The sequence below is a fragment of the Cavia porcellus genome, unplaced genomic scaffold (assembly GCF_034190915.1).
Source record: "Cavia porcellus strain 051 isolate PalLab524CR breed Dunkin Hartley unplaced genomic scaffold, mCavPor4.1 scaffold_4, whole genome shotgun sequence".
Lineage (NCBI taxonomy): Eukaryota > Metazoa > Chordata > Mammalia > Rodentia > Caviidae > Cavia > Cavia porcellus.
In genome coordinates this window covers 99,461,324-99,476,151 of record NW_026947487.1, presented here as the reverse complement: position 1 = coordinate 99,476,151, position 14,828 = coordinate 99,461,324, and the positions used below count along the sequence as shown (strand labels likewise).

At 34.7% G+C, this 14,828-nt stretch overlaps 1 protein-coding gene across 7 annotated transcripts in view; it reads right to left on the bottom strand.

Moving 5' to 3' along the window:
* Positions 1–14,828, bottom strand: part of Cbfb (core-binding factor subunit beta) — a 51,312-nt gene that overhangs the window by 22,114 nt on the left and 14,370 nt on the right. The window lies entirely within an intron of this gene.

Below are 14,828 nucleotides of genomic sequence, written 5' to 3'. Positions count from 1 at the left end.
GCGCAATTCAATCAGACTATGGCAGACAGGGAAGGAAGCTGGGCCTCCTTTATATGCTTGCATATATTAGGAACAAAGAATATGGGAAGAGGGAGCAACAAGAAAGGCTCCTTGGCCCCCAATCCTGAGAAAGAGGTAATAGCAGACACAGCACCAATAGATATAAAGTGCTATCTCCAGAGCCTCATAGACGAGTTCAGGAATGAAGTTATTAATGACCTGAAGCTAGACATAAGCAGAATAGTTAGAGAAATGCTAAGCACCACCCAAGAAAAAACAGATGGTGGAATGGAAGAACAGAAAAAGAGGGGAGAATTGTTTGATGGAGAAAATAAGAGAAAGCATAGAATACGTGAAGCAGGTTCAAAGAGATTACCAGGAAACTAAAACCTCTATCGAAAACTGGCGTAACAGCTTGAAAGAATCTAAGGACAGATTATCTGAACTGGAGGGCAGATTTGTAATATGGGAACATGAAATGAAAAACTTCTTAAAATAACAAAGGAACAAACAGCAATAATACAAAGACTAGAAGATCATAAGCGGATCTATAACTTAAGAATTAAGAACATAAAAGAAGAAGTAGGGACACAAACAAATGAACTACAAAAGCTACTCACAGAAATAATCCAGGAGAATTTTCCTAATTTAGCAAAAGGTAAAGATACTCAGTTGTATGAAGCAAACAGGACCCCAGCCACCTACAACCCAAACAGAGCTACACCCAGGCATATAATAATCAAAATACCAGAAATCCAATATAAGAACAGAATATTAAAAACTGTCAGAGACAAGAAACAGATCACTTACAAGGGAACACCCATCAGAATTACAGCACACTTCTCGGCACAAACCATCAAATCTCGAAGAGCGTGGGGGGAAATAATTCAAGCTTTGAAAGATAATAACCTCCAGCCAAGATTGATATATCCTGCACAACTGTCCCTAGAAACTGATGGAAAAACAAGGTGCTTCCAGGATAAAGAGGAACTAGGGGAATATGCAACCACCAATTCAACTCTACAGAGAATACTGCAGGATATTCTAAAAAAGAAAAATACGAAGAATCCAGAAATAGTGGCAGAGAGGCCACAATGAATGGAGCAGAAAACGAAATGAAGAAGACAAAACTGACAACTAATGACAGAAAAAGAGCTCAACAGAAATGAGACAGAGAAGATTGGATGATAGGAACAGCTATTTTGGAGAAAATGACGTCACAATAGGTAATACTGATTTAGTATCATCTTGTTTTGAAGTCTCATCAAGCTTTTGTTCTTCTGTCTCCATTGGTCTAAACAGGTTGTATCTTACTGGATTTTATTATATGTGATAGTATAAACAAAAACTTTTATAGACAAGGAGATTATACAGAAACCATTGTTCATTTTCTGTTAGTTGATTCTAAATACCCTGTAATACTGTCATTCTCTTAAATGGTTTTACATTGTTTTGATATATTTGATGCTACAGTATATGAAGTTATACTCAAAGATTTCAAGGAAAGAGACAATATGGTAACTACTTTTATGTCGGGATTATCTTGTGGTGAAACACTATTTTGCTTAAATGGTTATGCTTTGATCTGCGCTGTTTTGCTGTTATGCCCTCTTTTACCTCAAACTCCATTTTATTATTTACTTTTTTATTTTTATCCTTTTAATTAAGGGAAAAATAAATAAAAAGATAACAGGATATATTATAGTAACCCACTTTGACTTTCCATTATCTTGATTTAAAGCCCTGTATTGCTCTCACCATCTTGTTTTGACTGATGTTCCTCTATCCTGTTTTGTTTGATAGTACCAGGTTTGAAAGTTTAGGCAATAGCTGTGAAGATAGTGGGATTCATTATGACGCCCATTCTGGTTGACTAGTATCTACTTTTGAAGACCTACAATATCTCCAATGTTTTGGTTTTGTTGGTTTCGTTCATTACTGTTTTGTTTAATTATATTGTAACTGATGATACAGGCAATTCTATTAGAGATAGTGGGAGGCATTATGGTAACCATTCTTGATCACCTTGTATTATGCTTTTACATTATCTATATGTCCACCCTTTTGATTTGACTGACTCTGTTCTGTTATGTCACATTTGGTTTTACTCTCTTCCAAAAAAGTATTAAGAAGACTGTGGGAGCAACAAAACCCAAAATGTATAATTGTCATTGTACAAAAGAGAGGAAAAGAAAGTGCTCTAAATGATATAACTGTATGTATATTTAAGTGTATAAGATAGATAATGATATTACTGAGTTTTGTTGGATCATTGAACAGAACTGTTTGCAGTCTCACTGTTGGAATGTCCACTTTATAAGCTTTAATTTTGTAACTTGAACAACTATTTCTAAGATGACAATATGTAATCCATTAACTCGTGATTTCCTACTGTTTTTTTCTGTAAATCTGTATAACTTGTACCCTTTTGCTGCCTTTTTTTTTCTCCTTTAAAAAAAAAAAGAAAAATTAAAAACCACGAAACATATATATGTACACATACACAAACAACGCTCTCTGAACATATTCTGTAAATTGATCTGCCACACTAGAACTTTTTTTAATGGTGCTAGGGATTGAACCCAGGGTTTTAGGTAAGCTAGGAAAACTGCTCTACTACTGAGCTATATCATCGGGCCCCAGAATTTCATTTCTAGTCACAATTCTCCCTGGTTATTCTATTCTATTCTATTCTATTCTATTCTATTCTATTCTATTCATTTGGAGACAAGAGTTTTGCTATGTAGGTCAGGCTAGACTTGAACTTACTTTTTTATCCCAGGATGGTCTCGGACTCTCAATGATCATCCTGCTTCAGTCTCTCAAGTGCTGAGATTAAGGATATGTGCCACCACACCTGGCCCAGGTTACTTTTAACAGGAAATTTAACAGGATTTATAAAAGTTGTATGTTGTTAGGTAATGTTCTATTTTTTTTTTAATTTTCTGTTTAGCTTTTTTATTTGTATTTTTTTTTAAATTTTATTTAAGGAGAAAAGAAAAAAAAGCAGAGAAAGGGTACAAGTTATACAGATTTGCAGAAAAAAATGAACAGTAGGAAATCACTAGTTAATGGATTACATATTGTCATCTTAGAAATAATTGTTCAAGTCACAAAATTAAAGCTTGTAAAGTGGACATTCCATCAATGATACTGCAAACAGTTCTGTTCAATGATCCAATAAAACTCTGTGATATCATTTTCTATCTTATACACTTAAATATACATGCAGTTATATAGTATAGAGCACTTTCTTTTCCTCTCTTTTGTACAATGACTATTACACATTTTGGGTTTCATTGCTCCCATGGTTCTTATTACTTTTTTGGAAGAGAGTAAAACCAAATGTGACATAACAGAACAGAATCGGTCAAGTCAAAAGGGTGGACATAATAGATAATGTGAAAACATAATACAAGGTGATCAACAATGGTTACCATAATGCTTCTCGCTATCTCTAATAGAATTGCCTATATCGTTAGTTACAATACAATTGAACAAAACAGTAAAGAATAAAACCGACAAAACCAAAACATTGGAGACATTATAGGTCTTCAAAAATAGATAAAAGTCAACGAGAATGGGCGTTATAATGAATCTCATTATCTTCACAGCTGATGCCTAAATTTTCGAACCTGATACTATCCAGCAAAACAGAATAGGGGAACATCAGTTAAAAACCAGATGGTGAGAGCAATACAGGGCTTTATGGGTATCTTTGCTCTTGCAGCTAAATCCAGGACAGTCAGATTCTTTGTCTTGATGGTCACTAGATATAGAGATGGAAAATACCTCGAATTCACTATCCTCTAAAAAGAGCATTTGCTGCTTTCCTCAACTTTTGCAGTTAACCACAGTTAGGATCTTACACTCCCACCCCCCACTCTCCAGTATTGGGGGTTGAACCTAGGGCTTTTGAACTAAGCTACATTCTCAGCCTACTAAAATTTTTTGAGATAGCATCTTTCAAAGTCACTAAATTGCCCAAGTTGGACTCAAACTGGGGATCCCCTGGTCTGTTCTCTTCCCCCACACTAGATTATACACATGCACTGCTATGCTTGACTTCTCTTTAGTTTTGTAAGATATGCTACAGATCCTGACAATACTATTTTTTTCTCTTTTTTTTTTGAGTAGGGGTAAGGACCTTATTAAGTTGCTCAGGTTGGCCTTGGAACTGATTGCCTAGCCTGGGTACTACTACTATATTAGGCTTTCTTTTTTAAACCTAAGGCAACTAGTTGATTTTTACTGCTTTTAACCAAAGACCTCACTGGATAAGACATTTACTATTCTATAACATTAGATAGTGTGTAGTTCGCCCTTGTGGTTCCTTAAATGACCCATGGCAAAGCAGTGTTATGTTTTAGAAGGAATTTAATTCCAGTTACTCAGCAGTCTTTTAAAAACATAGTACAATATTTTTAGATTGTGAGTTTGACTATATGTAATATCTACCATTTGTCTAAAAACTGGTAAATTAACTCCAAATATGTATTTTAACCCACTATTAAAATTAAGTACTATACATTAACAAAATAAAACTTAATACCACTTGAGAGGTTGAGGCAGGATAATTGTTGCAAGTTTGAGACCAGCTGGGGTACAAAGTGAGCTCAGAGCCAGCCTGAACTGCACAGCAAGACCCTATCTCAAAAAGACACCCCTGCCCCCCAAAAGAAACAGTAAACAAGTATCTTACATTCTTAATAAACAGCAATGCTCTTAGGTGAGAAAATTAACAGATTTCCTTTATTAATCATATTCAACACCTATAGTATTTTATACACTACAGAACATCATCTAATTCTCATATTGGCTAAAAACGTTAACTGTTCCTGCTAGATTTAGTGGTGTACACTTGTAATGCCAGCTATCTGAGGAGTTGAAGGAAGAGGATTGTTTAAATTCAAGGGTAGGAGACCAGCATGGCAACATAGCAAGTCCTTGTCGTAAGCAAATAAAGCAAAGCACAGCATAAGCAAAACAAAGCAAAACAAATATTCTCTAGAATAATTAAAGATCCACCTGGAGAGGATGATACTAATGTAATCATTTTGAGATTGAATATTTTGATACAGATAAAAACTATGAACATCAAAAATTTCTATTTTTTGGTAATCCTAGTGCTTTATGACTAAACATGTTTATTATCTATATAATTACAGAAAATTGGTAAACCAGTTTCTCAGTTTGAGAAAAAAGCTGCAAGTATTTTATTTTTCTTTATAAAATTCAACAATTTCTTCAGAGAATTTTGCATCTTCTTGTTTTAAGCTGTCTAATAAGAACTAACTACTGGGCTGGGGATTTAGCTCAGTGGTTCAAGCACTTGCCTGGTAATTTCGAGATTGTGAGTTGGATCCCTGTTACCAAAACAAACAAAGCAAAAAACAAAACAACAACAACAAAAACTATCAATATTTATAAATATGCTAGCCAAATTCCTTCTGAGCCATCTCTAAAATAAAACCTACAGGATTTGATCTCTCTACTATATGTTTATGTCATTACCCTCCACTGCTAAACACAACCACTTTTGCTAAGTTTCAATAAACCATGCTAAACCAATTTCTACTCATACTGGAGGTGAGGGAGGAGGCCTCTGAAACTCCCAAAGCATATGGTTCCATTTCTCCTTCCACTTGGACCAAGGGAAACAGTCTTCAGTTATAGCTGAAACCGTTTAACCACACATTTCCTTCTGTTCTGATAAGTGTTCATTCCCGTCTACATTGTGAATTTAAAACTCCTTTAATGTCATCCAGTCAAACAAATGACTATACTAATTTAACGCTCAGCACCTAAGACAACATACTTCATATTATTTTAACTTGACTCACCGCATCACTAAGACTTTTACCTACTCTTTCTAACAGCGCATGGTGGGGAAATTAATTAATATAGGTTTTTTAAGATAAGGTCTTGCTATGTAAGTCAGATAGGCCTTGAACCACTATGTATCCCAGACTGGCCTCGAACTCCCAGTGATGCTCTTGCTTCAGCCTCCCAAATTCTGAGATTACAGGTGTGCACTACCACACTCAGATAATGGGAGTATAACACTGCACCTATTGAAGTACCATATGTTTTAAAATATTTTATAAATTTTTTTGAGACAAAGTCTTGATACGTAGGTTCAAGCTGTCCTCAAATTCACAATTCTCCTCCTCAATCTTCCAACTCCTGGGATTACAGGTGTATGCTACGATGCCAGCCTTAAGTTCTTATCTTAATAACTCATCTAATAACAAAGACCAATTTCATACCACTTTCATCAGATTTTATATCCTTCACCAATTGTTTATGTCTTTTAGAACTGAAAACTCCATAATCTCTTAACTTATTCACAATAAAAAAATTTTCCTTTCAAATTACCAGAATTTTAAAAAATCATGTATTACTTCTGTTTTTTTCATAGCAAAGAAAACCAATGGTTCATTTTGGGAAATTCTTAAATGGTTTTAGAAAATAGCTATATTTCTTAATAAAGGTTAATACTCTGTATGCTAATTAAAAATAACACGTTAATGATTCCAGTGATGTAGATGTTCCCATTCAAACAAACAGAATTTTATGCATAGATCTTTCAAGTAAATGTCTGGTGCTTTCACATACTTACAAATACTAAAGCTCAAAGTATGAGGAGAATAAAATTCTGTCTCTTAATAGTTTGGTATTTTGTAATGTAATTCAATAATGTCATTTAAACACAAAGCATTTTTCACTGCAAATGATTAAGCCTTGTTTCAAACTTTGACAAAAATTTTATTAAAATACAGCCTAGGAATTAAACCCATTGTTTTAGAACAACAGAACTATTTTATACAAAATGGAACCTACAAAGCCTTTTAAATGGGCAAACAGATACAACTAAATCATATGCAAAGAATAAAATACCTTATCTTTCCAAAAGTTAAATATCATAGAATGTGCCTGAGATGTTACAGAAAGCTCAAAGTGACTATAAGCTAGGCATGGTAACACATGCCTGTAATCTCAGAATTCTGGGAGATAGAGACAGGAAGACTGCAAAATTAAGCCCAGTCTGGGCAGTTTAGCAAAACCCTGTCTTAAAGTAAAACGGACTGGGGATGTAGCTCAGTATGAAGCTGCCCTGAGTTTAATCCCCAATGATACACACACACACACAACTGACTACAAGCTCACATTTTTTTCCCAATGGTATAGCAATCCAGATTTTACATAATATCACTTTATTTTCATGTTGTTATTTTAAACTCACTCACTGTGGGTTCAGCAAAAATGTTTGTACTGTTAACTCTAGTATTTACTGATCCAAGAGAATATTATTTGGTCAGAATAAGGAATGATATGGGAAGTGTCCAGAATAGGCAAATCTAGAAATGCCAAGGATTAGGGGGCAGGGGGAAGTTGGAGTGTCTGCTAACAGGTATGAGATTCTGTTTTGTTTTTGTACAGGGTCTATGTAGTCCAGGCTGGCCTTGAACTCAACAGCGATCCTCCAGCCTCAGTCTCTCAAGTGCTAGGATTATAGTATATGCCACCATACCTGGCAAAGAGGTAATGTTTTAAAATTCATGACAACGGCTGTACATCTCTGAATGTGCTAAAAATCACTGAATCATGTATTTTTAGAGCAAATTTTACAATATGTACATTGTATTTCAATAAAACAGTCATAAAAATATTGGTAGGCTGGGGGCATAGCTCAGCAGCAGAGCACTTGCATAGCACATGCAAGGCCCCATTGCCAGTACTGCCAAAACAAATAAACAAAAAACACAAAACAGCCAAGTATGGTCAAGTACGACTATATTCCTTCTTTGCTGAGTTCAAGGCCAACCTGGACTCTGGAGCTAGACCCTGCTGCACACACACACAAAAACGTTTGTAATTAATTTCTTATTTGTTATATAAATGACATCAATGAGTATCCAAATGGAGGTTCTGGATAGGCAGTTGCTTCTTGGATTCCAGGATTTTGAGAAAAGATCTCAGCTGGTGTTATAAATCTGGTAACCATCAACAATGTGGAATTTAACACTGGAGGACAGGAAAAGAGATTGATTCCCCTGAGGAATAAAAAGAAAAGAGAAGAACTTGGAGAAGTCTAACTTCTAAATGTTGCGCAGGAGAAAAGAAATCTGCAGAGTGGACTATGCAGTGGGGTTACAAGAAAACATGTAAGGAACCCAGTTCTCCAAGTGAAAATTTCCCTGATGTTAGCAAAATTAGGCACTTAAATTTTGGGATTCTTAGATTCTTTTATTTAAAGTAAGAGTTCTTAATATGGAGTTCAGAGAATCTACAGGGAAGTTTATATTTCTGGCTAAGTATCAAGACCAGAAACCTCACGAAGTTTTGTGTGAAAATGTACGTGTGACCACATACGCCTTTTTCAAGGAAGATGATCACCTTCATTATACTTTCAAAAGGGTGTGCAAAGCAAAAAAGATTTAATTTTCCATGCATAGACAGACACCAAGGTCTCCTAAACATAAAGCTTGACAGATGATAAATATCATTTACTTAGTGAATTGATAAAGCTTTTTAAAGCTAAAAATTAGTAACTTTTTGCTGACATTTAAATTTGAAAAGGGTATGAGAAAGCCTAGTAAACTTTTCATTTATTAATCTGTACAGATAGTTCCTTTTTTTACTTGAGACTACTTAGTCCAAGAATAGCTAAACTTGCAATAAGCATGACATCCTCAACTATCTTTTCCTATAGACCATTATATATTTTTAAGCTGAGGGTGATAATGCATTCTTATAATTCCAGCTACTAGTTAGGCTGAGGCAAGTGGACCACAAATTCAAGACCAGTCTAAGCTACTTGGTGAGACTTTGTCTCAAAAAGGTACAAATGAATGATTGTAATGAAGATGAAGAAGACAATTTCAAGGTAATTAAAACAATGTACATTTGCAAACAAGATCATCATGCATGTCAGTGTTGAGTCACAAAATACGCATAAACACGAACTGCTGAAGCTACTCATAAAGTCAAGCAGTGAAGATATCACCTTCAACTCCCTAACCTGGCAGTACTGGGGATCGAACCCAGGGCCTTTACACAGTTACAACCCTATCTTTTTTTTTATTTTATTTTTGAGACAAGGTCTTGCTAAGTACTAATTTGCCTAGACTGGGCTCAAACTTGTGATCTTCCTGCCTCATCCTCCCAGAGGATTAGTATTACAAGCATAAACCATGGTCCCCAGCTTAAAAATCCCCTTTCAACTGGAAATATATCTTACTTCTCTGGAACACACAACTAAGAGCTTCAACACTTGTGATTCTACTCTCTTGTCTGAGGTACTTGGAAACTACTAAGAGGAAAATGATTATTATCTCTAAGGATCCCACTAAATATGTAAGTGTTAATGAAAGGTCAGAAAACAGGTAAAATTTAGAATTTCCTGGTACCTTTCCTGTACTAATTTCAATTTGAAAAGATCTACTTAGTCAACAAATGTTTACTACCTGTCAACTATGTGCACAGTATGATCGTAACAGTAGTGGGGATGATAAATTTGTTAAAAAGATTTGCATCGGCTACCCAAAAAAATTCCAACACCACCTTGGTGCTGACCATTAACTTAAAAGTTTTTAATGGAAAGAACTGGATAAATTTACAAAAAAAAACTGTAAGAATTAAGCTGAATTCATCAATTAAATTTAAGTAGGCAGGACTCATGTAAGGTTATGTGAAGTTATCATTGACTGGAAAATTGTAAGAAGGTAGATGTAGCAGCTATGTAATTCTTTAAAGACCACAGGGCTAACAAGGCTACAATTAATATGAGTACATTAGGAAGATTGATTTTACACACAAAGAATCAAAAGACTCAATTGAAAGCTGAGTGAAAATAGTGAACTGAACAGAAGAGCTGGTCCTAAACACAGAAAAAGCCACAGCTCTTCTAATACTGAGTTAATAGCAAATAGGATGTAAAAAAGTTTAAAATAGCAATAAAAGTATTAAGTACTAATTCTAGTAAGAAACAGGGATTCTGGAAGAAAAAAATCCCAACTTTCTGAAATATTAAAAAAGATTTTAGTAACTAATGAGATGTCATATTTTTCAGTGAAGACCACACCTGCCAATCTATCTCAAATAAATCTTTAATAAAATCCCAATGAAATGTCAAAATAATGTTTTCTGGAATTTGAGAAATAAGCTTATGATTCATATGAAAGAATCAGGTTATCTGAGAAAATACTAAAAGTAGTAATTTCTTGCCTTTTCAGACATTAAAATCCACAGATTACAATTAATAAATGTGTAATAGTACAGTCGCAATCAGACAGTAGACGGTAGAGCAAAAAACAGCCAATAATGAAACTGAGTGTATAAATACTTAGGCAACACTTAAAATCAATGACAAAGGGTATTTAGTTGAGTTGACTAAATCATATGGAAAAAATGAGTTTAGAACATAATAAATATAACTGGCCAAAAACTATGGAAAATTTCACTTAACAATAATAAAAGATATTAAATTGAAACAAGATAACTATTTTTTAAATAAATTTAAAATTAAACTGAAAAAAAATTTTTTTAAAAAGCTTCTTTTTTAGATAGGTTTCACTACAGTTCAGGGTGAACTTGAACTCACTACATGACTCAGGCTGGCCTTGAACTTGCAGTGATTCTCCTTGCCTCAACTTCCCTAGTGCTGGGATTACATATGTGCCATTACACCCAGCTATAAATTCCTATGAACAATGAATTAATGAATACTAAATCACTACTTCTAGGAGCAATCACTACTTCTAGGGTTAGGCGTTCCTTCCAGCTTAATATTTTCCTTAAACCATTACTATATAATCTTGTTTTATATGTTTCTGCCCAGCTACTTTATTCAAAATGTATCAGTGACTCATTAACACTGAACTCACAGCAAGCATCCCTATAAATCATGCCTGAGAGGAACTTATCTAACATACATATTTTCTCCCATAAGCACATCATGCTTTTCTTAAAAACCCGTTACCCTATATTACCATCATGCTTGGGGGCCACTTTAAGCAGCAAAATTACAACAAAAAGCATAAAAATATAAAAAAAGGCATTAAACAGACCTCAAAATGACACTTGTTTACAACATTACAGGTCAAACAAGATGGCAGAGCACTGCTTTTAACCTCAACTGGGAACATGTTCAGAAAGTGACTCATTTTCTGCCACTCTTCACATGTCCACAATGATCACAAACAATCCTTGTATTTGTAGATTCCATTTCTGTGAATTTGACTCACTAAATATGCAACCCTAAAATCAATAGTCATAGTGCTTTCCTATAGTGACTCACACACATGCCTATGATATGTAAATTATTTTTGGAAGAAAAGGAGTATTAGGATGCTTAACCCCAAGACAGTATGGAAAGAGTAAAAATAAAATGAGCTTTGGAATCAATAAAACCAGGGTTTAAATTATAGCTTTATCAAGTATGTCTAACACAAACTACCTTTGTTTATAAGCTTCAGATTCTTCACACGTAAAATTAGGACTAAATAACACTTCTTTCATTGGATATATAGATGTACATAAAACTTATGAAATAGTACTACAAAAACAATAACAGCTTACACATACATTTCTACCAATGCTTTTTGCACAGTAATTTTTTTCTAAGGCAAAGAAGCCATTTTTCCAGACAATGAATAGTTGTTTCTACCCACAAACCAGTGATTCATCACACAAGCACTAATACTAGGATGGCCATAGACACCCAGGAAAACAAGACATTCCACTGAAGAAATATAAACCCTGCTGTTTAGTTGTAATCATTTCTGTAGACTATTTAACAAATCCCTTTAGAAAGTATTTGGTTCTGATTCATCTTCCTTTAGCCACATGCTCCTCCCTCTTCATAAATGCCGAGTCAGCCTCTTGACTGCCAGATAATTGCTACACATTCAATCTCCTTGCCTCAGAATGGTAATTGGGATGCATGTAAACATAAAAATAGCTACATCTATATTTAATGTAGTTTATCAAGGTATTTCTTCAAGTTCAGATGAGAAATAGAAAAAAAAACCCCAGAAAACTAGAGAACATGTGTATTTATATATATAAACATATCCAACAAATGATGTTAACCATTCAGAATATATGTCCACCATTCAGAATGGTAACCATTCAGAAAGAACATATAAAGTTCTTTTCTGCCAATTCATAAAACATTTATTAACACAAACTGGCCATGGGGGTGTATGCCTAGAATCCCAGGACTCTGGGAGGCTGAGACAGGAGGATCACAAGTTCAAACTCAGCATGGGCAACTCCTACAACTTAACAAGACCTTATTGCAAAAAAAAAAAAAAAAAAAACAGAAAAAGGCTGGGAGCCTGGCAAGTGTGAGATTGTACATTCAATCCTCATTACAAAAAAAAGAGAGGGAGAAACAGAGACAGAGACAGAGACAGAGAGAGAGAGAAAGAGAGAGAGAAGAGAAGAGAAGAGAAGAGAAGAGAAGAGAAGAGAAGAGAGAAGAGAAGAGAAGAGAAAAGAAGGGTTGAGTTGAGTTTAGGGACATAATTCAGGTTGAAAGCCCTGGATTCAATCTCCAATATTGACAAAAAAGAGACATGGGGCAGAGAGGATATTAACATGCTCCTAATGTGCTGTCTAAATAATTTTTTAAAAATTAGTTAAAATTTAATGGGTATACTGGTATATGCATATAATACTAGCTCTCTCTGTAAGCTGAGGCAGAAGGATCATGAATTCAAAGCAAGCCTGAGCTACACGGAAAGTTTAAACCCAGCATGGATTATGTATTGAGAGGCTATTGCAAAACCAATACCAAAAGCAAAACTAAAAATACTACATCCAATGAACAATATAATGCTTCTAAAAAAGAATATTTTTAGAACAAAAAATGAAAAAAATGTTTAACAATAAAATTAAGATTTTATAAGAGACTTTAAAGAAAAAGCACAAGAAATCCTTTGGGAGAAAAAAATTTAAAAAAGAAACAAAAAATAAGCTAGTCAAGAGGATTATTCTTGGACAATCAATATCCAAATGGTAGAAAACAATTGATTAAATACATGAACATTTTCTTGGGAAAGTAAGCTGCCATACCAAAATGGATATCAAAGACCTTATACCACAAATGAGTAAAACTTACCAATGACACCAGATGATATCAAAGATAAGTACCAAAACATGGAGACAAGAACTAAAGCTTTGCAGTGCTGGGGAAGTAGCTCACTCAGGGCTAGGAATATAACTCAGTGGTGCAATGCTTGGTTAGCATGTGATAAGCCCAGGGTTTAATCCCCAGTATCAGAGGAAATATAAAAGACATTTATTAGAAATTATCATTTTTGATACCTTGAATACACCTTGAATATCTATACGGGTAGTGCATATGTGTGTTTGAAAACATCTAAATTCTCCTGATGGCAACACTGAATCACACTGAGGGGGCTGGCTTTTTTTTTTTTTTTTGGAGTTCAAACTGACAAACTCTGTAGCTCAGGCTGGGCCTAAACTCATAATTCTGCCTCTGCCTAAGTGAATGCATCACACATTTGGCTATTCTTTTGTTTTAATCTGGAAATTAATACTCCTTTTTATCTGAATTTCTTAAAACATGAAAAGGCTCAATACAGTACTTGTTGCATATACAGAAAAAAGAAAGCATTGTGCCCACAGAAACAACCTGCTAACCTTTCCCAAAATTTAGCCCCTTCCTTCTCATGACACACAGGAAAACACTGTATTTGAGGTCTGAAAAGACAATACTGCTAGAAGGAATACTTTAAGTGTACACTTAAAATAGGTAAACTTTAGCTGGGCATAGTGGCACATGCCTGCAATCCTTGCACTCCGAAGGCTGGGGCAGGAGGACTACAAATTTGAGCCGTCTGGGCACTTTTGTAATTCAGCAAGTCCCTGCCTCAAAATTAAAAATAAAAAGAGGTGGGGATTAGCTCAGTGTGAAGGTCCTGGGTTCTATCTCCAGTGTACAGGGGGCCAAAAAATTAATTTCTGGGCAGGGAATCTAACACAATGGTAGAATACTTCACCAGCATGTATGAGACCCTAGATTGTATTCCTGGCACTGAAAAAAAATTCTTTCAGTTGGTAACATTTCAACAATTTTTATTCTTATGATACTTGAATTAATCATTTAAAAAAATACTGGGGTATAAAGCTGAAACAAAGGAGACAAGTTAGAGATACTCCTCTCAGACATACTACTTTTGCCTACTCTAATTTGTAATATATAACTCATATAAGGCTGAGACTGAAATTTTTACCTTTATACTAAAATGTAACTATGCAATTCAAAAGAAGGGAAAAACAAGCTACATAATCTTCAAGTGCCTCAGAGAAGTATGTCAGGTATGGTGGCACATGCATATAATCCCAGAATTCAGGAGGCCAAGGCGGAAGGATTTCAAGTCTGAGACCAGCCTGGGCTCCATGAGTTCAAGATACCCTGGAGTACATAAAGAGATCCTGTCTTAAAGGCAAAAAAGAAAAAAAAAGAAAAAAGAAAAACTACCACCACCCCCTCCAAAAAGTATGTAACTAACTAGGAGGTAGTATTACATACTAATTTTAAAACACTATTTTAAAAAACTGGCCAATTCCTTCCCTATATCTAAAGATAAGCGAGACAAAACATTTTCTTGAAAAATAGAAGCCTTCAGGGTGGGGATGTAGCTCAACAGAACAGTGCCTGCTTGGCAAGCATGAGGTTCTGAGATCAATTTCTGGAACAAAACAAAACAAAAAACAGCCTTCAGCTAAACTGACAACTAAGTGCTACAAAGTTATATATATATATATATATATATATATATATATATTTTTTT